The sequence below is a fragment of the Nelumbo nucifera genome, chromosome 3, assembly GCF_055504915.1.
Source record: "Nelumbo nucifera cultivar China Antique chromosome 3, China Antique-T2T, whole genome shotgun sequence".
In the NCBI taxonomy this organism is placed as follows: domain Eukaryota; kingdom Viridiplantae; phylum Streptophyta; class Magnoliopsida; order Proteales; family Nelumbonaceae; genus Nelumbo; species Nelumbo nucifera.
In genome coordinates, this window is record NC_142651.1 from 74,209,799 (window position 1) to 74,235,500 (window position 25,702).

General features: G+C 43.5%; 1 pseudogene; it reads left to right on the plus strand.

Annotated features, from left to right (window-relative positions):
- The first annotated feature begins 218 nt into the window (after window positions 1-218).
- LOC104585876 (cationic amino acid transporter 1-like) lies at window positions 219-25,150 on the plus strand (annotated as a pseudogene).
- Window positions 25,151-25,702: the final 552 nt, after the last annotated feature.

The following is a 25,702-nucleotide window of genomic DNA, read 5'->3' on the forward strand; positions in this document are numbered from 1 at the left end:
TAATATTAATTAAAAGTAAATGAAATAATTATATCTTTCAAGATTTTCCGTGCATGGCAGGAGTTCCCGCTAGTTTTATTAAAAAATACATCCAAATGAAGACGGTTTTGTTTTCAAAGAAACCGTATTCCTGGAACTCATGTTTTGTTATACTTTTTTTTCCAAATTTTCTTCGTCAGTGATTTTTTGGGTATATGAGGCCCTAATTTTGTTAAAAAATGCATTCATTTCAGGTAAGGACGACTTTATCTTTTAAATATAGAATATTTTTTCTCTGCTAAAAAGCAGAAATTATGTTATATTTGGTTTTACAGTAAATAAGACAGAAACAGAAAGTAGATATTTTATTATAATCTTCCCAAAAAACATTAAATTACTATTTTATCCACGGTTTTGGGAATGCATCCAGAACCAGAATCCCGATTTTCAATGAAACCGTATTCCTCGAACTCTGTTTTGTTAGGATCCGGATGTAGTAGGCACGTTACCTAAGCACTACGAGTGACACTTAATAGCTATGCGACACCTGTTTCAGCTAATGATTCTTTCATCTTAACGTTTTTTGTGCGAGAATTATCTATTATTTTATTATTTATTTTAAAATTAATTAAAAATAAAAAAACAACAAAAGAGGAAAACTTGTCCCAACTCCTTTCTCTCTCCAACAAAAACGGAAAACCTGTCCCAACGCCTTTCTCTAACTTTCTACCTTTTACGTTTTTCATTCCAATTCGGACTTTCAATTATAAAGAGGGTTTGCAATTGCAATTAAAACAGGGTTTCTCTCTCATTCAACTCATCTTCTTTCTCATTAGCTGTATTTGCAATTATAAAGAAGATTTTGAACTTTTGCTATAGGCGTTACTTTTTAAGGTGCAAAAGGGCAAGATAAATTATGCATATTCCTAGAAAATTGACTCATGTTTTTTTGTGAGAATTAATTATGTCTTTTTTGTGAGAACTATAATAGTTTATGTCTTTCTGGATAAACCAAAACAACTTGACAAATATATTATAGGCATTAAAATTCTTCTATGCTAATTATATCATAAAATAAATAATTTATGTAAAAACTAGTAATTTATTTAAAAGCTTTTTATTTTTGGTGAATGCTTAAATTTTAGAGAATTAATATATAATAAAGTATTACATGTTGCAATTTTAGAGAATATTTCTTATGCCCAGACTTAATTTTCTAATTTGCCATTCTTCCTCAACGTAGAGGTGTAAATCAGGCCAAGTTTGGACCGGCTTGGGACAACATGAAACGATGGCACGCGGGTCGTGCCAGGCCCGACCAGATGGTCCATCTCGTGCTAGGCTTGGGGTTTTAGGTCTGCAGGCCAAGTTGGCATGGCATGACCGAGTGGGCCGTGCCTTTTGCGGCCCGCAAATTGGTACGGTCCATATATATTATTTATATATATAATATAATATATTATATAAATTATAATTATATAATAATATATTAATAAAATAAACAATTACTTTCAATTTTATTATACTAACTTATTAAATTATTGTATACATAAACAATTGTATACATCAAAATTCATATTTTAATTTTTTAAATAAATAGGCAAAAATAACTTGGGTCCAATGGGCCGTGCCAGGACGACCCCGCAAGTTATCCTAGGGAGAGTGGCAAGACCCAAGATGGACACCGGGCTGCCCGTGGGCTGTGCCGTGCCGGCCCGACTCGGTCCCTGGACGAAACCGAGCTGAACGAGATGAAGGCTTGAAGCCATAATGACATGAAGAAGAACCTCTCATGGTGGGACCTCATATGGCTGGGCATTGGCGCTGTTATTGGTACTGGTATCTTTGTCCTCACCGGCCAAGAGGCCAGGTACGATGCCGGCCCTGCTGTTGTCTTCTCTTATGTCGTCTCCGGCATCTCAGCCATGCTCTCCGTCTTCTGTTACACCGAGTTCGCCGTCGAAATCCCCGCCGCCGGTACATTCAATAAACACAAACACACCGATTGAACTAAATATATATGATTGTTTTTTCTTTTCGTCTTGAAAAGAAACTAAATATGAAATTGATTGATTTCATTCTTGAATACATGTTTGGCATTGATTTTTCAGGTGGGTCTTTTGCTTACTTGAGGGTAGAGCTAGGAGACTTGATGGCCTTCATTGCAGCCGGAAACATCCTTATCGAGTATGTGGTCAGTGGAGCTGCCGTGTCCCGCTCCTGGACCTCTTACTTCGCAACTCTCTGCAATCACAAGCCCGATGAATTCCGTATCATTGCCAACGGCCTCGCCGAAGACTACAGCCGCCTCGATCCGATTGCTGTTGTTATCATCGCCATTGTAGCCATATTTGCAAGCAGAAGCACAAAAGCCTCGTCCCGCATCAACTACGTCTCTTCCATCATCCACGTCTGCATCATCCTCTTCGTCAATATTGCAGGAATGGCCTATGCCGATATTGATGCAGGGTGATTTGACCCAACCTAGTAATAGGGGGATATGTGGACACGACCTAACCGATAGAATGATAGCTCACTTCGATGCATCAAGTCTACAACGGACCAAGCTTGGATAACCGAACCACCTCGGGGCAAGTCCACCTCGGGACAAGCTCACTCAGAACACGATCGCTTCAGAACCACCTCGGTTCCAAGGCACTTCGGCATTCGTACCAGGTCGGATCCAAAAGGCACTAACTCGGGTAATATTGACCGACCTCTACATGACAACCCCGAAGATCTCGCCACCAGATTCCATGCTTTACGGGATCACGCCTCGTAACCGCTAGAACTATCTCCCCGTCCTACTCGGGCGACAGTGATAAGCCTTATCAGCTAGCAGCGTTATCTCCTGTTAATACGGAAACGGGCCTCATCATAGCAAGAATCCCGGAACCACTCCGAAAAACATGCGAGGACTCCAGTATATAAAGACCTCAACCCTCCAGGGGCGAAGGTACGGGTAATCTCTGCTCACTAGCTCCCTTACTTTCTAAGCTACCTTCAACTCACAAGTTACCGACTTAAGCATCGGAGCGACCTCGCCGGGTAAGCACCCCCAGGTTCTCTGATTTTCTTTGTGCAGATTAGTCAAGTCTGTCGTCTACTGGAAGCCAAGTCATCTCCAGCTAGGAGCAGTCGGATTGCTTCACATCATTTGGCACCGTCTGTGGGAATCTCATACAAAAAGCTCTTTTTCCAAAAAAAAAGGCATCCATGGAATCTTCCAGTAATGTCGGACAGAACACCAACGTGAACGTTTCTGGGGGGCAACCTCAAGTCCCAGCCGTGTGCATTGGTCAGTTCACCATGTCTCTCTCTGCAGATGGGGTCCCCACATTGAACATACCCCAAGTCATAGTGTCGGTGAATGCCCCACTCCCTCCTATGGTGGGTGCAACCTTCACTGAACCCTCTGTGGTCCCCCCTAGCCAAGGACATATTGGATAGTTTAAAGACGATGTACGAAGAGCAGAATCGTTCTACTCGGTAGAAGGTCTTGAAATAGTTCATAACCACACAGATGTCCAAGGGGCAACAGGTTCACGACCATTGTCTTTTGATGATGGGATACATCAACGAGCTTGAAGCCCTTGGATCCGGGCTAGATCTTGGCACACAAGTGGATGCCATCCTTAATTCTCTGCCTCATTCCTTTAATCCGTTCATAATGAACTATAATATGAACAAGCTGAATGTTAGTGTCCAAGAACTCAACAATATGTTACAGAGGGCCGAGGATTTGATTAAGAAGGATGAGCCTGTGGCTATGCTTGCTAAAGCTAGCAAATCGGGCAAGAAAAAGAGGAAGGCAAAGAAGCCCCAAAAGAAAGCTGCCAAACCCAAGAAGTAGAAGAAAAACAAGGCATCCGATGCCTGTCACTTCTGCAAGCAGGCTGGCCACTAGAAGAGGAGCTGTCCCGCCTACCTGGAATCTAAGAAAGGTAATTTCGAAACTTGTGTCATAGAGACTAATTTGTTAGTCACTTCTGTGTCCTGGTGTGTTGACTCCGTGGCTTCAACTCATGTGTGTAATTTACTGTAGGGGTTCAAAGTTAGTAGAAGACTAAGTGAAGGGGAAGTGACGCTTTTCTTGGGAACGATTGCAAGTGTTGCAACTACGGCAATAGGAACCGTAGAATTAGTTTTTAGAGAAGAAATTCTTGTACTTAAGGATTGTCTTTATGTACAGAACTTAAGATGAAATTTGATTTCTGTTTCTAAACTGTGTGCTGATGGATATACTGTTTATTTTAGTAATATGATTACTGTTAAACAGAACAATAAATTCACCGCATGCAGGGAACTGGAGAACGGACTCTATGTTCTACGTCCTTCTCTAGAAACTAACTTAACTGAAACTACGTTGGTCAAAAACCCCAAGAAAAGAACTTGTGATACATTTAGTCCCACGTGCCTATGGGATTACCGACTTGGCCATATCGGTATTGACCGAATCACAAGGCTGGTAAAGGATGGTCCTTTGGATTTTCTAACCATAGAAGATCTTCCCACTTGTGAGCCTTGCCTCGGAAGCAAGATGACAAAACGACCATTTAACGGTAAGCCTGAAAGATGTACAGGCACACATGACCTTATACATACTGATGTATGTGGTCCCCTGAGTGTTAGGACTCGTAACCAACACGTGTACTTCATTACATTTACCGATGATTATTCTCGGTACAGTTACGTGTACCTAATGAGACATAAGTCCGAATCCTTTGAAAGGTTCAAAGAGTTCAGACAAGAAGTCGAGAAACAGTTAGGGAGAGAAATTAAGGCCCTTCGATCGGATCGAGGTGGCGAGTATCTCTCTAACGAATTCAGGGACTACATGAAAGTCAACGGGATAGTGTCACAATTGGCTCCTCCTTCTACACCACAACTTAACGGTGTTTTAGAGAGGAGGAATAGGACCTTGTTAGACATGGTCCGGTCACTTCTCATACGCTCGGAATTATCCACATCCTTTTGGGGACATGCATTAGAGACTGCTATTTACGTGTTGAATCGGGTTCCAACCAAATTGGTTCTGAAAACTCCATATGAACTTTGGACTGGAAAGAAACTAAGTGTCAGACACTTGAAAAATTGGGGTTGTCCTGCGCAGGTTGAAAGAACGAGTGTAGACAAGTTGGAATCCAAGACCAGCCGGTGCCTATTTGTATGCTACCCAAAGGATTCGATGGGTTATCTTTTCTATGACCCAAGTGAGCAGAAAGTGTTCTGCAGCCGAAATGCCCAGTTCTTAGAGACCGATTACATCCTGGACACCCATCGTCAGGAAATAGTTCTTGATGAGGAGAGCTCAGGAGCAGTGAGAGATGTCCCACAAGTTCCAGGTAGTGACCAACCTAGAAGATCCACCCGGGTATCCAGGCCACCAGTCCATTATGGTTATGATTAGGATAGTTACTTGGTGGAAGCCTTGACTAGTGAAGAGGATCCCGTGACTTATGCGGAAGCTATGTTGGACATAGATTCCTAGAAGTGGGTGGAGGCCATGAGAGCTGAGATCGACTCGATGGAGGCCAATGGAGTCTGAATTCTAGTAGATCCGCCCTCTGGGGTAAAAGCAATTGGCTGCAAATGGATCTATAAGAGGAAGAAGGGCCCCGATGGCAAGATTGAGACCTACAAAGCTCGTTTGGTGGCAAAAGGGTATACTCAGAAAGAAGGTATCGACTATGAGGAAACCTTTTCGCCCGTGGCATGCTTAAATCCATTAGGATCCTGCTAGCTGTAGTAGCATACCATGACTACGAGATTTGGCAAATGGATGTCAAAACCACGTTCCTGAATGGAGATCTTAGTGAAGATATCTACATGTAGCAACCGCAAGGCTTCATTGCTGCTGGTCAGGAACACATGGTATGTAAACTTAATAGATCCATATATGGACTTAAGTAGGCTTCTAAAAGTTGGAACATCCGTTTTGACTCTGCTGTCAAATCGTTTGACTTTAAGTAGAATCTGGATGAGCCTTGAGTTTACAGGAAGTCCAGTGAGGATAAGGTCACCTTTTTGGTGTTGTATGTGGACGATATTCTACTCATTGGGAATGATGTAGGAATGTTGACTTCGGTCAAGGTGTGGCTTTCGCAGCAATTCTCCATGAAAGATCTTGGAGAAGCCTTCTATATACTGGGTCTTCGACTCTATAGAGATAGATCGAAGCGGATAATTAGATTATGCTAGGCTGCTTACATTGACAAAATTGTTAAAAGGTACAACATGGAGAAATCCAAGAAAGGAAACGTTCCTTTCAAGCACGGAGTCACTCTCTCCAAAAAGATGTCTCCCAAGACTTCTAAGGAGATTGAGGGCATGAAAGATGTTCCCTAGGCCTCAGCCGTAGGGAGCATCATGTATGCCATGCTGTGCACTCGCCCTGACATTGCTCAGGCGGCGAGTTTCGTAAGCAGGTTCCAGGCCAACCCAGGGCAGGAGCATTGGACTGCTGTGAAGAACATACTCAAATACCTTCGAAAGACAAAAGAATTTTTTCTAGTATTCGATGGTAGTTCACTACAAATTCTGGGGTATACTGATGCCGATTTCCAGTCGGATCCAGATGATAGAAAGTCTACATCTGGGTATGTTTTCACGATAGGATCGTGTGCTGTTTGTTGGAAAAGTAGCGAATAGAGGTCCACGGCAGATTCCACGACCGAGGCCGAGTACATTGCCGCAAGTGAAGCTGCCAAGGAAGCCGTGTGGATGAAGAAGTTCGTTCACGAATTAGGAGTGGTTCCATCCAGCACATCACCCATCCCGTTGTTGTGTGACAACAATGGAGCGATCGCCCAGGCTAAGGAGCCTCGGGCCCACTCGAAGTCAAAGCACATCGAGAGGAAGTACCATGTACTACGGGAGATCGTTGGTAGAGGGGACGTCCTGATTCATAAGGTAGCATCAACGGATAATGTGGCAGACCCATTAACTAAGCCACTCACACAGAAGGTGTTTGAGAAACACGTGGAAAGTATGGAACTTCGGCTTGTACCAGATTGGACCTAAGTGCAAGTGGGAGCTGTTAGACAATTTTGTATGCCCTTAGCTCCAATCAGATTTGATGTACTTTTGACATTTAGTGTAAATAAATAAAGTACATGTTTGATTCATGTTGTGTGGTATGTTTCTGTGTAAGACCCTAAAACTAGACACTTGATGAGACTTGTGTTAGTTTTAAATGTTCACAACCGTTGGATAAGTCTGGGGAGATTTATCCTGCTAAGGCTGACACTGGTGTGCTGCCAAATGTTGGGGTGGCTTGTCTCAGCCGCCAGGGTGAGACCCAAGGCACATGCAGTGTAGGATTACTTGAATCTTTGAACCGAACCAGATTTCCAGTATTGCCCTGGACCTTAGAGATTGATGGGAAAAACTGGAAAGTTACACCTGACCCCTAGACTCGATTATGATACTACACTAGGTGTCGGATTGGGCTGTACTTGATATGCCAATCAGTGAGATCCTTAGCGGGGGTCAAAACATGGGTATGTTGGGACTGAGAATTCATCTGAGTGGGTGATCATAGTGACAGGATCAACCCCTTTGTCGGACAAAGGTAATGATCGGGGTTGCACTCTCTCTGATGGAAACCAAACTGCCGGCAGTTAATTTCAATCGTTGGAATTTTGTTTTGCAAATTTTATATATATGATATATATACATAAACTGTTTCAAAATGTTTGCAAATGGTTTTAATTCCCGGGATCCATGTGAGTAGAGAGTGCAGTACTGTTCCTTGTAGCCGAGGGAGAGGTCCTCTCTTGTCGGGTAGTGTTTGATCATTATGGGCTGAGAGGTTAAGTGTAAGGCCTTTTAGGGTTACACCTAATGGGCTAATCTTGCATCTGCCCACAGTCCCTGGGTTTTTATAAGATGGCTTGGCCTAGGGACCACTTAGTGTAAGTGTTGGGCCCATAGAGTCCATGTGATGGGCTTAAGGGGTTCACTGGGCTTTCCAGTGAATTCGGCTAGGCCTTGTAACAAAGGCTGGGCCGAACCCATGTGGCTGATGTGTAGATCAATGCTTGGGTCCCACGCCATACAAAGAAGCCCAACTGGGTAGTAGTTTGAAAACTTATTAAGCACCTGATTACTTATTGGGCCTAAAGCCCATTTCGAACTGGGATGATATGATCACCCACTTAAGGGGGCGGATCTGAGATTAGGGTTAGCTAAAAGGATTAGGGTTTTAACCCTATCCACTCTTGGAAACCAAATTCAAATATGATTTGAATCTAGTATCATCCTGATGAGATCAGGAGTAGGCTAACCCAATCTACAGATAAGATTGAGATTATCCCCTATCCAAATACAGATTTGGATTGGGATAACTCCTAATAGGATTAGGAGGTTTCTTAATCACTAAGAAAGGAGAAAAACCCTAATAAAGAATTACAAGAATTCGAACCAGGGTTGAAGCAGTAACTACTTCTGCAATCTGAGATAGGATCTCATCTTCCCTAGAGTGAAATTAGCATTCACGCCACTTTCAGCTCTAGGGTTCTCCTCCAGCCGCCGCCAGCTTACTGCATAGTTCGAATCTCTCTGAAGGGACGATCAAGAAATCAGTTCTTTATTGAAAGACTGATTTGGTTCGGTGCTCTAAGTCTCCAACGGATTCTTGTGAAGAGTTTGGTTCGTAAGACGAACACTGTTGGTTCTGCTCCACTGTCACTGTGTCATCTTCAGAGGGAGCGGATCTTGGATATTTCTTTGGGTGTGAATACCGACGTTGGGAGATCTTGATTCTCCGTATCAGGTATACCCCTTCCCTTTGTTCTTGGTTCAAATCTGATTTGGTTTGGTTCGAGTAGATCCTTGAATATTGTATTCCAAATTTAGGGAATATGATTCCCAGTTGGAAGAAAGGTAGGAAATTTTTGAAATTCGCCCACCCCTTCCGCAATCTTTTTGGCGTCCATACGATGGATCCTACCATTCTTTCAAAACCTCTGAGGCAAGTCTTGCTCAAGCCCGAGGTCTCTGGAACATTGACGAAGTGGGCCATTGAACTCAACGAGTACGACATCCAATACGAACCTCAAACAGCTATCAAGGCCCAAGCCTTAGCCGACTTCGTCGTGGAATGTACCTCCAGCACTGTAGTCCTCGAATAGATCGAGCCCAAGCACAGAGAGGAAGCTTCAACCAACGCGGCACCTCTCCCAGTTAGAGAAAAGCCAACCTGGGATGAGGAGCCCTGGATCCTCCATGTGGACGGCTCATCAAATCAGCAAGGTAGAGGAGCTAGTATCATTCTGTACGGGCCAAGTGGGGTGAAGCTGGAGTTTGCACTTCGGTTCAAGTTCACCGCATCCACTAATAAAGCGGAGTACAAAGCATTGATAGCCGGGCTTGCTTTAGTGAACGAAGTATGAGCCAAACACATCATTATCTGTAGTGACTCCCAGCTCGTGGTCAACCAGGTCACCGGTGAATATGAAGCTCGTGAGCCAACCATGGTCGCCTACCTAGCCAAGGTTAGAGAAGCTCTGCGCAGTTTCTAGTCTTACTTCATCAGGCAGATCCCGAGGTCTGAGAACGCTGAGGACGATTGATAAGAATAAAAAGTAACATATTTTTATCCCCAATTATTCATTCTTTTACATTAAATTAGCACTTAATTGGACTCATTACTCTTGTATTTCGATTCAGGGCAAGCAAGAAGGCAACTGGAGGAAAACAAGGCTAATCGGATGATTTTGCACAGTTTCGGCACCGTTCAGTAATCAGGGCATAACTCTTAACTCTAGATTCCGATTTGGATGATTCAAGATGCACTGGAAAGAGTAGGGAGAAATCTACAACTCTCATGTTTTGGGTTTGGATAGATTACTTCTGCATCGAGGTCACAATCGGGCCCGAAGTCGGAGAAAATTCGTAGTAAAGCCCAGTTCATAGCTGAAGCCTAATTCGTAGGAAAGCCTTGTAAGGGCCCAAGTTATTACAGAAGCCCAACTCGAATTCAAGAATAAAGAGTCCCATCAGATTCAAATTTCAAATGTAATCCTAGAAGGATAAGATGATTGAGATTAGATTACTAGATGAGAGAGATTACTAGATAAGAGATAGGATATAATTAGATCAAAACTGATTAGGACTTTCTATTTTTGAGGATAATCTCCTAAGAGGAGTTGGAGAGAGCCCTTCCTCCTAAAGTTATATAAAGGGGGGGGGGGGGGGGGGGGGGGGGGGGGGGGGGGGGGCGGACCAGCTTTAGGCATCACTCAATCACTAAAGACTCAATCAATTCAAAAGAAATCAAGCAATCAATTCAGAAGAAATCAAGCAAGAAGATCAGTCCATCCATCTGAGAAGCAAAGCAAGAAGGTGATGGTGACCATGAGCGGCTGAGCTTTTCTTTTCTGATTGAAGGGGGATTGTTGATTCGATTGTATCATCGTGAGGTTATGTGTTTAATTTAAGTTCTTGCTTTTAATTCAAGTATTCGTTGATTCTTGCGCATATTGTTTTTATGGAAGTTAATATTGATTAGTCTGACAAATTAATTAGTATTACTCTTTCTACTGCTATCCATGATTTGATGATCCGTAATTGTCACGAATAGTGGTACAAGTAGCACTTAGGTTATTATCCTACATGGGTCAATTGTTCGTGAAAGCCTTTGACCATTGTATGGGTATGTTTTAACCTAAGGGGAATCAATGGAACAAGATTCGATAATTGCAGCTATCTTAATTATTGTTATTTTGGTTTAACTGTTTTCACAAAGGTTATTGCTATCATTAATTGATATGGAACGCTATCGTACCTAGTCGGTTAATGATAAGTGTTGATCGAATGCTGGGTTTGGTCAACTAAATTAGGAAAACACGAGGTTTATTATGGCTATCCTAATAAATCCTAAGGTTAAATATTTGAATTGCAAGATTGCTGAAGTTTACCTAGGATCGATGACCAATTGACTCAATCTGAACCCTTGGATCAGAATTCGATAAGACTGAATTTTCCTTGATTGTTATTTGCTATTGTGCTTTAATTGTTATTTTAGAACTTTAAATTGCGCATTCGGCTGAGAAATTACTAGCTCCTTGTGGGATTCGACTTGGTACCACTGTTACTACAAATTTATTGTAGGGTGGGACTAGCATTACTTTTGAGGGCCTCGACAACCCGCCAAAATTTTGGCGCCATTGCCGGGAAGCTACTTTAATTTCTTAGCTTTGTACCTTCTGTTTGTGTTAACCTCCTTTGTTTTATGACTCGTACTTCTCACCAAGGTGAACTAGAATATAACCCTGAAATTGAGAAGACCACCCGTCAATTGAGAAAGGAGGCGAAACAAAGGAAGGACCGTTCACCTCCAAGGGTGAATTATGATATTGATTTGACAACTTGTGATCGACCCATTTTTGAAGAGAAAGAAATGATGGCTGATAGAGAAAGAACGCTAAGAGAGTTGGCTGCGCCAATCATGAATCAACAACCTTTATGCATAATCTATCCCACTCTCGAGGTAGCTTTTGAACTTAAATCGGGTTTGATTCAATTGCTTCCTGTTTTTCATGGCTTTCCAGGTGGGGACCCTCATAAGCATCTTAAAGAGTTCCATGTCATCTATTCGAGCATGAAACCACGGGGTGCGCCAATCATGAATGAACAACCTTTATGCATAATCTATCCCACTCTCGAGGCAGCTTTTGAACTTAAATCGGGTTTGATTCAATTGCTTCCTGTTTTTCATGGCTTTCCAGGTGAGGACCCTCATAAGCATCTTAAAGAGTTCCATGTCGTCTGTTCGAGCATGAAACCATGGGGTATGACTGAGGATCAGGTAAAACTTATAGCTTTTCCTTTTAGTTTACGAGATAAAGCAAAGGACTGGTTGTATATTCTTCCTCCTGGTTCAATACATACATGGGATGAGATGAATAGGATGTTTTTAGATAAATATTTCCCTGCATTACGAGCTGCAAATATTAGAAAGGAGATTTGTGGGGTTCGGCAGTTTAGTGGTGAGACACTATACGAGTATTGGGAAAGGTTTAAACAACTTTGTGCTAGCTGCCCACACCACCAAATACCTGAACAGCTATTAATCCAATACTTCTATGAAGGACTCCAACCTATGGTTTGGAATATGGTAGATGCAGCTAGTGGAGGAGCCTTGGTCAACAAAACACCTGAAGCGGCTAGGGAATTGATTTCCAACATGGCCGAAAATTCCCAACAATTTGGAGCAAGAACAGATGGTGCTATCAGACGTGTTAATGAGGTAAGCCATTCTAATTTGGAAAGTCAAATATCTGATCTAACTGCTTTGGTTCGTCAAATGGTTGTAGGGAAATTACAAACGACAAGGGTTTGTGGCATATGCTCGATTCCTGGGCATCCTACGGATATGTGCCCATCATTACAAGATGGTTCAATGCAGCAAGTCAGTGTCGTAGAAGGATTTTTGGGCCAACCTCAACGCAAGTATGATCCCTATTCCAACTATTACAATCCTGGGTACGGAAATCAAGGAGGACCACAAAGATTCCATCCCCAAGCTTTCAACAGACAACATCCAATTCCAGCACCTACCCAAGCTCAAATTCAACCCTCAAGTTCAGGTATGTCTTTAGATGAGATCGTTAAGGCTCTTGCGACTAACACTCAGCAATTCCAACAGGAAACAATGGCCATCATCCAGAACTCAGGGAACCAAATCAGTCAACTTGCTACTTCCATTAGCAAGTTGGAGGCACAGAACTCTGGAAAGCTACCATCACAGACGGTAGTCAATCCCAAGGAGAATGCGAGTGCAGTGGTGCTGAGAAGTGGGAAGGAGTTACAGTCACAACCTACTTCACCAAGGAAAGAGGATAAAGAGCAGAAAGAAGAGGAGGAACAAGTATCACATGAGGTAAACCCCAACCCCCCTCTACCTAAGATGTCTAGTGTCATTGTGCCACCATTCCCTAGTAGATTGGAAAAATCTAAGAAAGAAGAGTACGAGCAAGAAATCTTGGAGACCTTTAGGAAGGTGGAAATAAATATTCCCTTGTTAGATGCCATCAAACAAATCCCCAAATACGCAAAATTTCTGAAGGAGTTGTGCACTAACAAAAGGAAGCTGAGAGGAGATGAGAAGGTAAAGGTTGGGGAGAATGTGTCAGCTATCATCAAGAGGACCCTACCGGAAAAGTGTGCTGATCCAGGTATGTTTACTTTACCTTGCGTGATTGGCAATAAAAGAATTGAGCGTGCCATGCTAGATTTAGGTGCATCCATCAATGTCATGCCATACTCAATTTATTGTGCTTTGAATTTAGGTCAATTGAAAGAAACTGGATCGTTATTCAGTTAGCTGACCATTTTAACGCTTACCCTGAAGGGATTGTTGAGGATGTTTTGGTGCAGGTTAATGACCTTATATTTCCAGCCGACTTTTACATCTTGAAGATGGAGGAGGATACTATCACAAGTTCAGCCCCACTTCTATTAGGCAGGCCATTTATGAAAACGGCCAAAACCAAAATATATGTGGATGAGGGTACCCTCTCCGTCGAGTTTGACGGCGAGATTGTTAAATTTAATATTTTTGAAGCAATGAAGTACCCCAATGAATGTCATTCGATTTGTTCAGTTGACATTGTTGACTCAATTGTGCAGGAAATTTTTGGGGAAGAGGATATGAATGCAAAACTCGAATTAAGTGCACAATTGGATATGGAGGAAGAATTAGATACATCCTGTGAAGCTTCGAAGCTGATAGTAGAACAAAAGGTAACAAATTCTAATATTTCATCATCGTTTTCTCATAAGAAATTGTTGCCTTCTTTTTTGTAGGCTCCGAAGTTAGAGCTGAAGACCTTGCCAGATCACCTTAAGTATGCCTACTTGGGTGACAAAGAAACATTGCCAGTGATCATTGTAAAAGGGTTGACGGATGATCAAGAGGCACGGCTCATCGAGGTTCTGAAAGAGCACAAGGCGGCGATTGGTTGGACCTTAGCTGATATAAAAGGGGTCAGCCCCTCAATCTGCATGCATAGAATTCTCTTGGAAGATGGTGCCAAGCCAGTCAGAGAATCGCAAAGGAAGCTCAACCCGACAATGAAAGAAGTGGTAAAAAAGGAAGTGCTTAAGTTACTAGATGAAGGGATAATCTATCCGATTTCGGATAGTAAGTGGGTGAGTCCAATACATGTTGTACCCAAGAAAACTGGGATCACTGTGGTAAGAAATCAAAATAACAAATTGGTCCCAATGAGGGTACAAAATGGCTGGCGTATGGTGATTGATTTTTGAAAACTTAATTTAGCCACTAGAAAATACCATTTCCCCTTGCCCTTCATAGACCAAATGTTAGAAAGGTTAGCTGGCAAGGCATTCTTTTGTTTTCTTGATGGATTTTCAGGTTATTATCAAATCGTTATTGCTGAAGAGGACCAAGAGAAAACGACTTTTACTTGCCCATTTAGTACTTTCGCCTACAGACGGATACCTTTTGGTTTGTGCAATGCTCCAGGTACTTTTCAAAGGTGCATGATTAGTATATTTTCTGAATTTATTGAGAAGTGCATTGAAGTGTTCATGGATGATTTTACTGTCTATGGTGATTCGTTTGATGATTGTTTAGATAATTTGAGTAAAATTCTGGATAGATGTGTCAAAACTAATTTGGTTTTGAATTATGAAAAATGCCACTTTATGGTAAAGGAATGCATTGTGCTGGGACATGTTATCTCTGCAAGAGGCATAGAGGTCGATAAGGCAAAGGTTGATTTAATTATGAGCTTACCTTACCCTACACTTGTTAGGGAAGTGCGTGCTTTTCTTGGACATGTAGGCTTTTATCTTAGGTTTGTCAAGGACTTTTCAAAAATTGCCCTACCATTGTCCAAATTGCTTCAAAAAGATGTGCCTTTCAATTTTGGGGATGAATGCAAGGAAGCATTTGATAAGCTCAAGAATTTGTTGACGATTGCACCCGTTATTCAACCACCGGACTGGAACTTTCCCTTTGAAATTATAAGCGATGCAAGCAACTATGCGGTAGGAGCTGTTCTAGGTCAACAGATTGATGGGTAGAGCCATGTCATTTACTATGCTTCAAGGACGCTGAATGCTGCACAATGCAATTACACAACCACCGAAAAAGAGCTATTAGCAATTGTTTTTGCTTTAGATAAATTTTGATCATATTTGCTTGGATCTAAAGTGATTGTGTTTTCTGATCATGCAGCTTTGAAATACTTATTAGCGAAAAAGGAGTCAAAACCGAGGCTGATAAGGTGGATACTTTTGCTCCAAGAGTTCGATTTAGAAATCAAGGATCGAAGGGGAGCTAAAAACTTGGTGGCGGACCATCTAAGTAGGTTGGTAAAGGATGAAGACTCCTCATCCATCTCTGAGCTTTTTCCTAATGAGCAACTGTTCCAAATAAAAGGTATGGTCCCTTGGTATGCTGATATCGTAAGTTACTTGGTTACTGGAATTTTGCCTAGTTATCTTAGCAAGTCAATGAAGAATAAAATCAGGTATGAGGCAAAATATTATGTTTGGGAGGAACCTTATTTATGGAAATTTTGCTATGATCAAGTGATTAGGAGATGTGTCCCTGAAAATGAACATATGTCAATTTTGAATTTTTGTCATAATTATGCTTGTGGTGGTAATTTTGGGCAAAAAAGAACTGCTATGAAGGCCTTAGATAGTGGGTTGTATTGGGCAACTTTATTTAAAGATGCATACTTGTTCTATAAGAATTGTGAAAGATGCCAACGAACAGGTGCATTATCTCATAAAAATGAGATGCCCCAAACCCCCATTCTTATTTGCGAAATTTTTGATGTTTGGGGTATTGATTTTGTGGGACCCTTCTCTTCCTTTTGTGGTTTTGTTTACATACTTCTGGCAGTCGATTATGTCTCAAAATGGGTGGAAGAAAAAGCCACCAAAACTGATGATTCTAAGTGTGTTGTAGGTTTTATCAAATCTAACATTTTCAGTAGGTTTGGTATTCCTCGAGCCATCATAAGTGATCAAGGGACCCACTTCTGCAATAAAGCCATTGAAGCCTTGCTGAAAAAGTATGGGGTGCATCACCGAGTCACCACTGCCTATCACCCTCAGACGAATGGACAAGCTGAGATTTCCCATCGAGAGGTCAATTCCATTTTAGAGAAGACGGTGAATCCAGGTAGAAAGGATTGGAGCCTACGTCTAGATGACGCACTTTGGGCATACCGGACCGCATACAAAACACCAATAGGGATGTCTCCCTATAGGTTAGTTTTTGGCAAATCTTGTCATTTACCAGTTGAAATCAAACATAAGGCATATTGGGCGATCAATCGTTGCAATATGGACATAGAAGAAGCTGGCAAGGCAAGAAAGCTCCAATTACAAGAATTGGAGGAGTTGCGGTTAGAAGCATATGAGAATTCAAGAATCTATAATGAAAAGACCAAGTTGTTCCATGATAATCTACTTTTGAGGAAACAGTTTATGGCTGGTCAAAAGGTGTTATTATATAATTCTCGACTCCAACTCATGCCAGGTAAGTTACGTTCTAGGTGGATGGGTCCATTTGTTGTTACTAATGTGTTTCCTTATGGTGTAGTGGAGATCAAAAGTCTTGATACAAATAAGGTTTTCAGAGTGAATGGGCATAGATTAAAGTTGTTCCATGAGGATGCAAATGTCTCATCCTTAGTAGACATCTCATTAGATCTACCTCATTATTCATCGAATTAAGAAAGCAAGAATGACGTCGAGCATAACGACGTTAAACAATTGCGCTTGTGGGAGGCAACCCATGGTGTTTAGTTTTTTTTGTTCTTATTATTTTCAATTTTAGAAACATGGTCGTGTTTAGTAGCTGATTTCACACAGGAAGGATCTCAACAAGACGTTCAGGGAAGTTCCTTTATATCCTTCTATCGTACGCATAGTCATATACATTGGGGACAATGTATACCTTAAGTGTGGGGGGATTGATCAGGGGAATTTGATAGTTTCTGGGGTAACCCTAGCATGCTTCGATTGTCACTTTTTAACCTTGTCCTTCGAAGTTTCTGCTCCCTAGAAACTTATTTGTGAATAATTTCAAACTATCATGAATTATGTGCTTAGGTTGAATAGACAAGATAGGATGCAAGCATGACTAACTGAAATTTTTGGCTACATAAGGTACCTCATTATTTTAAAGGATCAATAGGCAAGATTTTGTACAAATGTAACCCTTATGCCTAAAGGCCTGTCAAAAGCCTGTAAAACATGGTTTGATTATTCTAGAACTTGCTTTGTAGTCATGTTGAGACCACGTCAAAGAGTTCATGGTCGGAATGGAAATGGTGATGTATACTACTGCACAAAAAAAAAAAATTCGTGATAAATGTGAGATGGAGCATAAAATGCACTCACATTTAGAAGCGAAAGACAAATGTGAGATGGATCATAAGATGCACTCACATTTAGGAACAAAAGAAAAGGGTGAGATGGAGCATAAAATGCACTCACCCCTAGCACTCCATTTCAATTTTTGATGCATAGAACTCATGCTTAGTGGTGGAGATGTGATACATAGCAAGCTTATGATGATAACATACCTTGTTTTGACCCTGGAAACTAATGATACCTCAAAAACAAGGAGAGATATTTGAATCAGGCTGCATTTGATTGTTAAAACAATGAGTGTCTATTTTAGTCCAAGAATGTTCAGACGATGGAATGCTTATTTTCCTTGACTGTTGATTTAACTTGGGTTCATGAGGAATGGTGAGTTGAGATTACTTTTTGACAAGTTAAAGAGGAGAAGGAAGTGGAAAATGAAAAGATTATTAAGTCTGGATTGAAGCATGTGAGAGGCCAAGCATCATGTTGAGAGAGAGAGTTTTGAAAATCAATAGGTAGTTAGATTGTTTTTGCTTGAGTTTTGTCTTGCCCGAGGACGGGCAATGTTTAAGTGTGGGGGGATTTGATAGGAATAAAAAGTAATATATTTTTATCCCTAATTATTCATTCTTTTACATTAAATTAGCACTTAATTGGACTCATTATTCTTGTATTTCGATTCAGGGCAAGCAAGAAGGCAACTGGAGGAAAACAAGGCTAATCGGATGATTTTGCACAGTTTCGGCACCGTTCAGTAATCAGGGAATAACTCTTAACTCCAGATTCCGATTCAGATGATTCAAGATGCACTGGAAAGACAAGGGAGAACTCTACAGCTCTAATGTTTTGGGTTTGGACAGATTACTTCTACATCGAGGTCAAACTCGGGCCCGAATTCGGAGCAAATTCATAGTAAAGCCCAGTTCGCAGCTGAAGCCCAATTCGCAGGAAAGCCTTGTAGCGGCCCAAGTTATTAAATAAGCCCAACTCGAATTCAAGAATAAAGAGTCCCATCAGATTCAAATTTCAAATGTAATCCTAGAAGGATAAGATGATTAAGATTAGATTACTAGATAAGAGAGATTACTAGATAAGAGATAGGATAGGATTAGATCAAAACTGATTAGGACTTTCTATTTTTGAGGATAATCTCCTAAGAGGAGTTGGAGAGAGCCCCTCCTCCAAAAGCTATATAAAGGTGGGGGTGGGGGGCAGGCCAACTTTAGGCATCACTCAATCACTAAAGACTCAATCAATTCAAAAGAAATCAAGCAATCAATTCAGAAGATCAGTCCATCCATCTGGGAAGCAAAGCAAGAAGGTGATGACGACCATGAGCGGCTGAGCTTTTCTTTTCTGATTCAAGGGGGATTGTTGATTCGATTGTGTCATCTTGTGGTTATGTGTTTAATTTAAGTTATTGCTTTTAATTCAAGTATTCATTGATTCTTGCGCATATTGTTTTTATGGAAGTTAATATTGATTAGTCTGACAAATTAATTAGTATTACTCTTTCTACTGCTATTCATGATTCGATGATCCGTAATTGTCACGAATAGTGGTACAAGTAGCACTTAGGTTATTATCCTACATGGGTTAATTGTTCGTGACAGCCTTTAACCATTGTATGGGTATGTTTTAACCTAATGGGAATCAACGGAACAAGATTCGATAATTGCAACTATCTCAATTATTGTTATTTTGGTTTAACTGTTTCACAAAGGTTATTATTATCATTAATTGATATGGAACGCTATCGTACCTAGTCGGTTAATGATAAGTGCTGATTGAATGCTGGGTTTGGTCAACTAAATTAGGAAAACACGAGGTTTATTATGGCTGTCCTAATAAATCCTAAGGTTAAATATTTGAATTGCAAAATTGCTGAAGTTTACCTATGATCAATCACCAATTGACTCAATCAGAACCCTTGGATCAAAATTCGGTAAGACTGAATTTTCCTTGATTGTTATTTGCTATTTTGCTTTAATTGTTATTTTAGAAATTTAATCATTCGAATTTCCCACTCTTTAAATTGCGCATTCGGCTGAGAAATTACTAGCTCCCTATGGGATTCGACCTGGTACCACTGTTACTTCAAATTTATTGTAGGGTGGGACTTGCATTAATTTTGAGGGCTTCAACAACCCGTCATCGATGCCTTGTCCTGGTTAGCCAGCACAAGCGACAACACCATGAGGACCGTGTACATAGAGAACCTGCCTCGGCCCAGCATTCTCGGGGGGCAGAAGAGGTCGCTCCTGTTGCACAAGTAGTGCCGAGATGGATCGATCCACTCGCGAGCTACCTGCTTCACGGGACCTTCCTTGCAGATCGCAACGCGGCTAGAAGGGTAGAGCGACAAGCAGCCAAGTATGTAATGATAGACGGGCGGCTGTACCGAAGATCCTACACGCTCTCCTACTTGTGCTGCTTGTGACCCTCAGAAGCTGAGCTCGTTCTCCGCGACACTCATGAAGGCCTGTGTGGCGGACACTTGGGGGGCAGGGCTCTCGCCCAGAAAGCGCTATGACAGGGGTACTACTGGCCTATGATGAAGGCAGATGCATTTGAGCTCGTCAAAAGATGCAACAAGTGTCAAAGGCACGCCAACGTCCACCACCAGCCCGCTACTGACCTGAAGTACCTCACTAGCCCATGGCCCTTCGCACAGTGGGGAATCGACATTCTTGGACCATTCCCGCCAGCGACAGGATAGAGGAGATTCTTAGTGGTAGCGGTGGACTATTTCACAAAGTGGGTAGAGGTGGAACCTCGTGCGACGATCACGACACGAAGTGTTGAAAACTTCTTTTGGAGGAGCATAGTATGCCACTTCGGACTACCTCGTGTGCTTATCTCTGACAACGGCAAGCAATTCGAGGATATCAAGTTTCAGAACTGGTGCACCGAGATGAGGGTACAACAGAATTTCACCTCAGTGGCACACCCTCAAGCAAATGGTCAAGCGGAAGTCACAGACAGGGCCATCCTCCGTGGACTGAAAGCACGCTTAGCCCGAGCTAAAGGACTATGGGTAGACGAGCTGCCCAGTGTACTATGGGCTTATCGAACCACTATGAAGACCGCGACGGGCGAAACCCCCTTCAACTTCACCTACGACACGGACCTAAGGGTGGACTACAAGTCGCCCCCAGGACTACAAGTCGCCCCTAGGACCTAAGGGCTAATGTATTGAATTGACGGACTCGTTACCGTATAAGTCCCAGTCACTTCTTTGGCATGGGCACATAAGACCCAGTCACCTCTTCGGCATGGGCATATAAGTCCTAGTTGCATCTTCGGCATAGGCAAAGTGCTTATAATGCCTAAAGTGTAGACAGCTTGGGCGTGGGCCCTACAATGTCCAATTCACTTTGGCATATATTAACAGGTTGGGCCCATTAGGGACAACCAACACTTAATGAGTAGCCCGTGCGCGGACAGTCCGAGGTAACGAACACTTTGGTTATCCTTACTTGTTGTCCAGCTCGGTAGCTCGACAACTCGGGTAACCTCTACATTCGTTGCCCAGACCGGGGCTCACTCACACTTAGAATTATTTTGCACACAGGTTACCTAGAAACATTGTATTTCATTGATGAAAGAGAGGGCAATTACAAAAATTTTGTCATGACACGAGCTCGGTGGCTTCGGGGTGTACATCCATGATTCAATAAGGAAAAGAAAAAGAAGAAGAAGCTATCACAAAGGAAGACTGCCAACCATATCTGAGGGTCTACCGCTTCGACCTCGTCATCGCTCTCCTCCCCTGACGAGTCGGGCTCCTCGTTCGCTGCCTTGGCCACTCCGGGGGCTAAGCCCGACATCGTGATGGCACCGAGGTCAAGATCGGGGAACTTTTGCTGGACCAGATACCTGCATAGTTTAAACCCGGAGCGGTAGGAGCTTGAGTCATATTCGACCTAGAGAGCACGGAACTCCGAGGACTCCTTGAAGCACTCAACGCCCTGGTTCCTTTCTTCTGTCCGCGCCTCTTGGATGGTGGTCTCGAAGATCTGGGTACGCTCTTGGACCATCGCTTCGAGGTGTTTGACTTCTCGTTGAAGCCGCTCCTTCTCCTCGGTCATCGATGAGATCAGCTCCTTTTGCTTTGCGTTTTCCTCGGTCGGTGTGGAGATCTGTCCCTCCTGGTCCAAGATCAGCTGCTTCTAGCACTCGACTCCCTTTTTACCCCGAAGTACCTCGTCCTGAGCTAGGTCCAGCTCGCGATGGAGCTTTCGTACCTCCACCTTGGCGTCCCGAGCCTCCTTTGAGCGGATCGCGGACTGGCATGCCAATGCGTGAAGGGCAGAATTGACCTATCAAAAGAACATCGAGGTAAGTAAAAAAAAAAAGAAAGCGGAACTGAAGGCAGGATACTTACCACCATGCAGTGGCTGGAAGCTAGTCCCAAGAGTCGGGTCGGAGGCATATCAGCCCATCGCACGACCTCATCCGGAAAGACGGCGTCCCGGCTCTTGTGCACCGCGAGCACGTGAGTCGTGATGCTTTCTCCCTGCTCACGGGGGTGCTCTCCGGCTCGCCGACTGGCCCCTCTGGCACAGATGTGTCCTTCGGTTCCTGAGGACGAGTATCCTCCTCACAGCCCTCGTCCATGACCACTTCGGGGCACGCTGATCGGGCCTCCTCCCTGGGGGACTTGGTGGAGATTGGCTCCACGGTCAGGGCCTCCGGAGGTTGAAGGCCTGACTTCCCAGCGATGTCTCTTTGCGTCCTTCTGCTTCTTCCCCTTCTGGGAGCTTCTCAGGAGGCTCTCCGTGTTGACCTCTGGGCATTGTAACTGCAAAAAACGGGACAGTTAGTCAAGAACTTAAAGGGCATTTCAAATAAACATTCGAAAGGAAACCTACCAGAAATTGCTCAGACCAGCTCGTACCAGCGCGTCCTCGGCCAAGAAGTTTTTCATCTCGAGGCCGAGGTCCTTCCATGAGTTGATCACCGCCTTGGTCTCTGCGTCCAAGCTCACCCCACGGTCCTGAGTAGCTACCCTCCAGTGGTTTGGGAAAGACCACCCTTCCGGGTTACGGGCGATGAGATATCGCCTTTTCCAGGCTGGGACCTTGTTCGGGCAGCCGAGCAAAATTTTGAATCCAGGCCTGGGAGAGATGTAGTAGCTCTGTCTGACGTCCTCGCGTTGACACGCTGAGTTTCGCTTGATCGCACAAATCGAGCTAAAGATATCTAGGGTCAAGGGTCGGCCATAGGCGTGGAACAGAGAAATGCTGCCAACAATGTTCCGAATAGAATTCGGATGAAGCTGGTCAATGGTAATGTTGTAAAACCTAACTATTTCTTCTAAGAACGGGTGAAGTGGGAAACGCAGCCCTGCCGTGAGCTGTTCCTCAAAAATAGCGAGCTCATTGTGATCATGAGCCCAAGGGTATTGACCTAAAGGTAGGCTAAAAACCAAGCTATCAGGGAGACGATAGCGGGACACTAAGTACAACAATCTATCTGAAGACAGTGTGGAAGGACTGAAGCTCTTCCTGAGCTTCGGTCTCCCCGAGCCGAGATGGCTCGACTTCAGGGTAAGAGGTTTCCTCTAAAGGTCAGAGAGGGGAGGCACCCTGCCGTGAGCTGACTTCCCCAGTAGGAATAACAACACCCTCCACATCGCTAGCACTATCTAAGAGCCTATCTACACTAGGACTCGACATGATTGAAAAACAGGAAAAAACTAAGGAACGAGGACTCACCGAAAGGAAATGATGAACTGGAAAACAGAAAGAAGTCCGATTTGGAAAACTTCGACGCGACCTCGGGAGAGCTTAATCACAGAATTCACGACGAGAAGATTGAGTCACGAGCCCCCGTATTTATAGCTGCTATGTTCGAGAACTAACGGTCGAGATCGAAGCGATCCAACGTTCTTAGGAAAACCGGCTGCGCGACCCCCGAGGATAAAATCGGTTTAGCGCATTTTTTTACGTCCGTGGAGTTTATAGATCGTGTGACGTCTGCGCGTGGGATAGACGCGAGCCGGGTTTTTCTTGGTTGAGCCGGGTGGCCGAACAAGTCCAACCCGTGATTCATCTGGCTAGCTGCGCGGACCTTGGACCAAATCCACTTGGTTCATCATGAACTCCCCGCACTGGGTTAGGACCCCTGGCTCGGGGATTGGGGGGCAATTGATGCAGGGTGATTTGGCCGACCTAGTAATAGGGGGACACATGGACACGACCTAACCGATAGGATGACAACTCACTCCGACGCATCAAGTCTGCAACAGACTGAGCTCGGATAACCAAACCACCTCAGGGCAAGTCCACCTCGGGACAAGCTCACCTCGAAACACGATCGCATTAGGACCACCTCGGTTCCAAGGCACTTTAGCATTCGTACCAGGTCAGATCCAAAGGGCACTAACTCGGGTAATATTGACCGACCTCTGCATGACAACCCCGAAGATCTCGCCACCAGATTCCACACTTTATAGGATCACGCCTCGTAACCGCTAGCACTATCTCCCTGTCCTATTCGGGCGGCAGTGATAAGCCTTATCGGCTAGCAGCGTTATCTCCTGTTAATATGGAAACGAGCCTGATAGCAAGAATCCCGAAACCACTCTAAAAAACCCTTGAGGACTCCAGTATATAAGGACCTCAACCCTCCAGGGGCGAAGGTACGTGTAATCTTTGCTCACTAGCTCCCTTACTTTCTAAGCTACCTTCAGCTCGCAAGTTACTGACTTAAGCATCGGAGCGACCTCGCCGGGTAAGCACCCCCGGGTTCTCTGATTTTCTTTGTGTAGATTAGTCAAGTCTGTCGTCTACTAGAAGCGAAGTCATCTCTAGCTAGGAGCATCCGGATTGCGTCGCATCAGATACCAAGAACTATACTGTGTTTGCTCAGTTTGGAGCCCGTGGCATCTTCAAGGGCTCAGCCATTCTCTTCTTCGCCTATGTGGGGTTCGACGCTGTGTCGACCATGGTGGGGGAGACGAAGAACCCAGGTCGGGACATTCCAATTGGGCCCCTGGGGTCCATGTCGATCATCACAGTAGCTTACTGCCAGCTTGTAGACATGCTCTGCCTCATGCAACCTTACGACCAGCTCGACCCAGACACACCATTTTCAATGGCCTTCAAGGATGTGGGAATGAACTGGGCCAAGTACATTGTTGCTCTTGGGGCGTTGAAGCCTTGAAGGGTATGAGCTCGGTATTGCTCGTCAGCGCCATAGGCCAGGCCAGGTACCTGACCCACATCGGCCGCACTCACATGATACCGCCATGGCTGGCTCATGTGAACGAAAAGACTGGGAAACCGATCAACGCCACAACCACTATGCTATAGAAACAGCCCTTATTGCATTCTTTACAGATCTTGATATCCTCTACAACCTCCTATCCTTCTCAACCCTCTTCATCTTCATGCTTGTTGCCGTCGCCCTGCTTGTCCGCTGATACTATGTGACCGGTGTAACCACGCCGCGAGACCGTAACTTGCCCATAACCTTCCTGTTGACCATATTGGGATCATCATGCGCCATGGCTGCCTTATGGGCATTGGATGAGTCGCGGTGGGTAGCGTATTTGGTCGTGGGGATTCTGTGGCTTCTCACGACTCTGGGGATCAGGCTGTTTGTGCCACATGCTCGGAACCCCAAGCTTTGGGGAGTCCCACTTGTGCCATGGTTGCCTTCGGCCTCCTTCCCCATCACTATCTTCCTGCTGGGATCAATTGACGGAAAGTCTTACACGAGATTTGCAATGTGGACAGGGTTGCTTCTGCTCTACTACTTCTTCTTTGGGCTGCATGCTTCATACGATACTGCCAAGTAGTTGAGCGAGAGCAGATTAAAAGATACAAAACAGTTGCAGAAGATTGAAGAAGGAACTATGAGTTCAAGAGAGGGGGATGCCAGTGGTGGCATAGCTTCTACAACTCCCAGCAGTTAACTAGCTTTGGATGGAGTTGCAAGTAGTTCTTTGCTACTTTATTCGGGACAACATTCATTATGCTTAGGCTTCATATAGAATTAGCATTTCTTATCAGTTATTGCAGTCTGTGGGGATTTTAGATTTAGGATTTTTTTTTAAAGTTTGTTCATTGACTTTACTAATGTGTACATGAATATATGATCATTTCAAACATTTTCTTCATTGGACAGTGAAGTAGTTGCAACTCAATGGCATTTTGCTTTTTTTATTCTTGACACGTTAAAAAAAAAATCTAATTCAACAAGGTAGAAATCGCTTCTCTCCTGAGGAATATTTTTTAGGTGAGGATGACCTTGTCTTTTAAATATGGAATATTTTTTCTCTGTTAAAAAGCAGAAATTATGTTATATTTGGTTATTTAGTAAATAAGACAGAAACAGAAAGTTGATATTT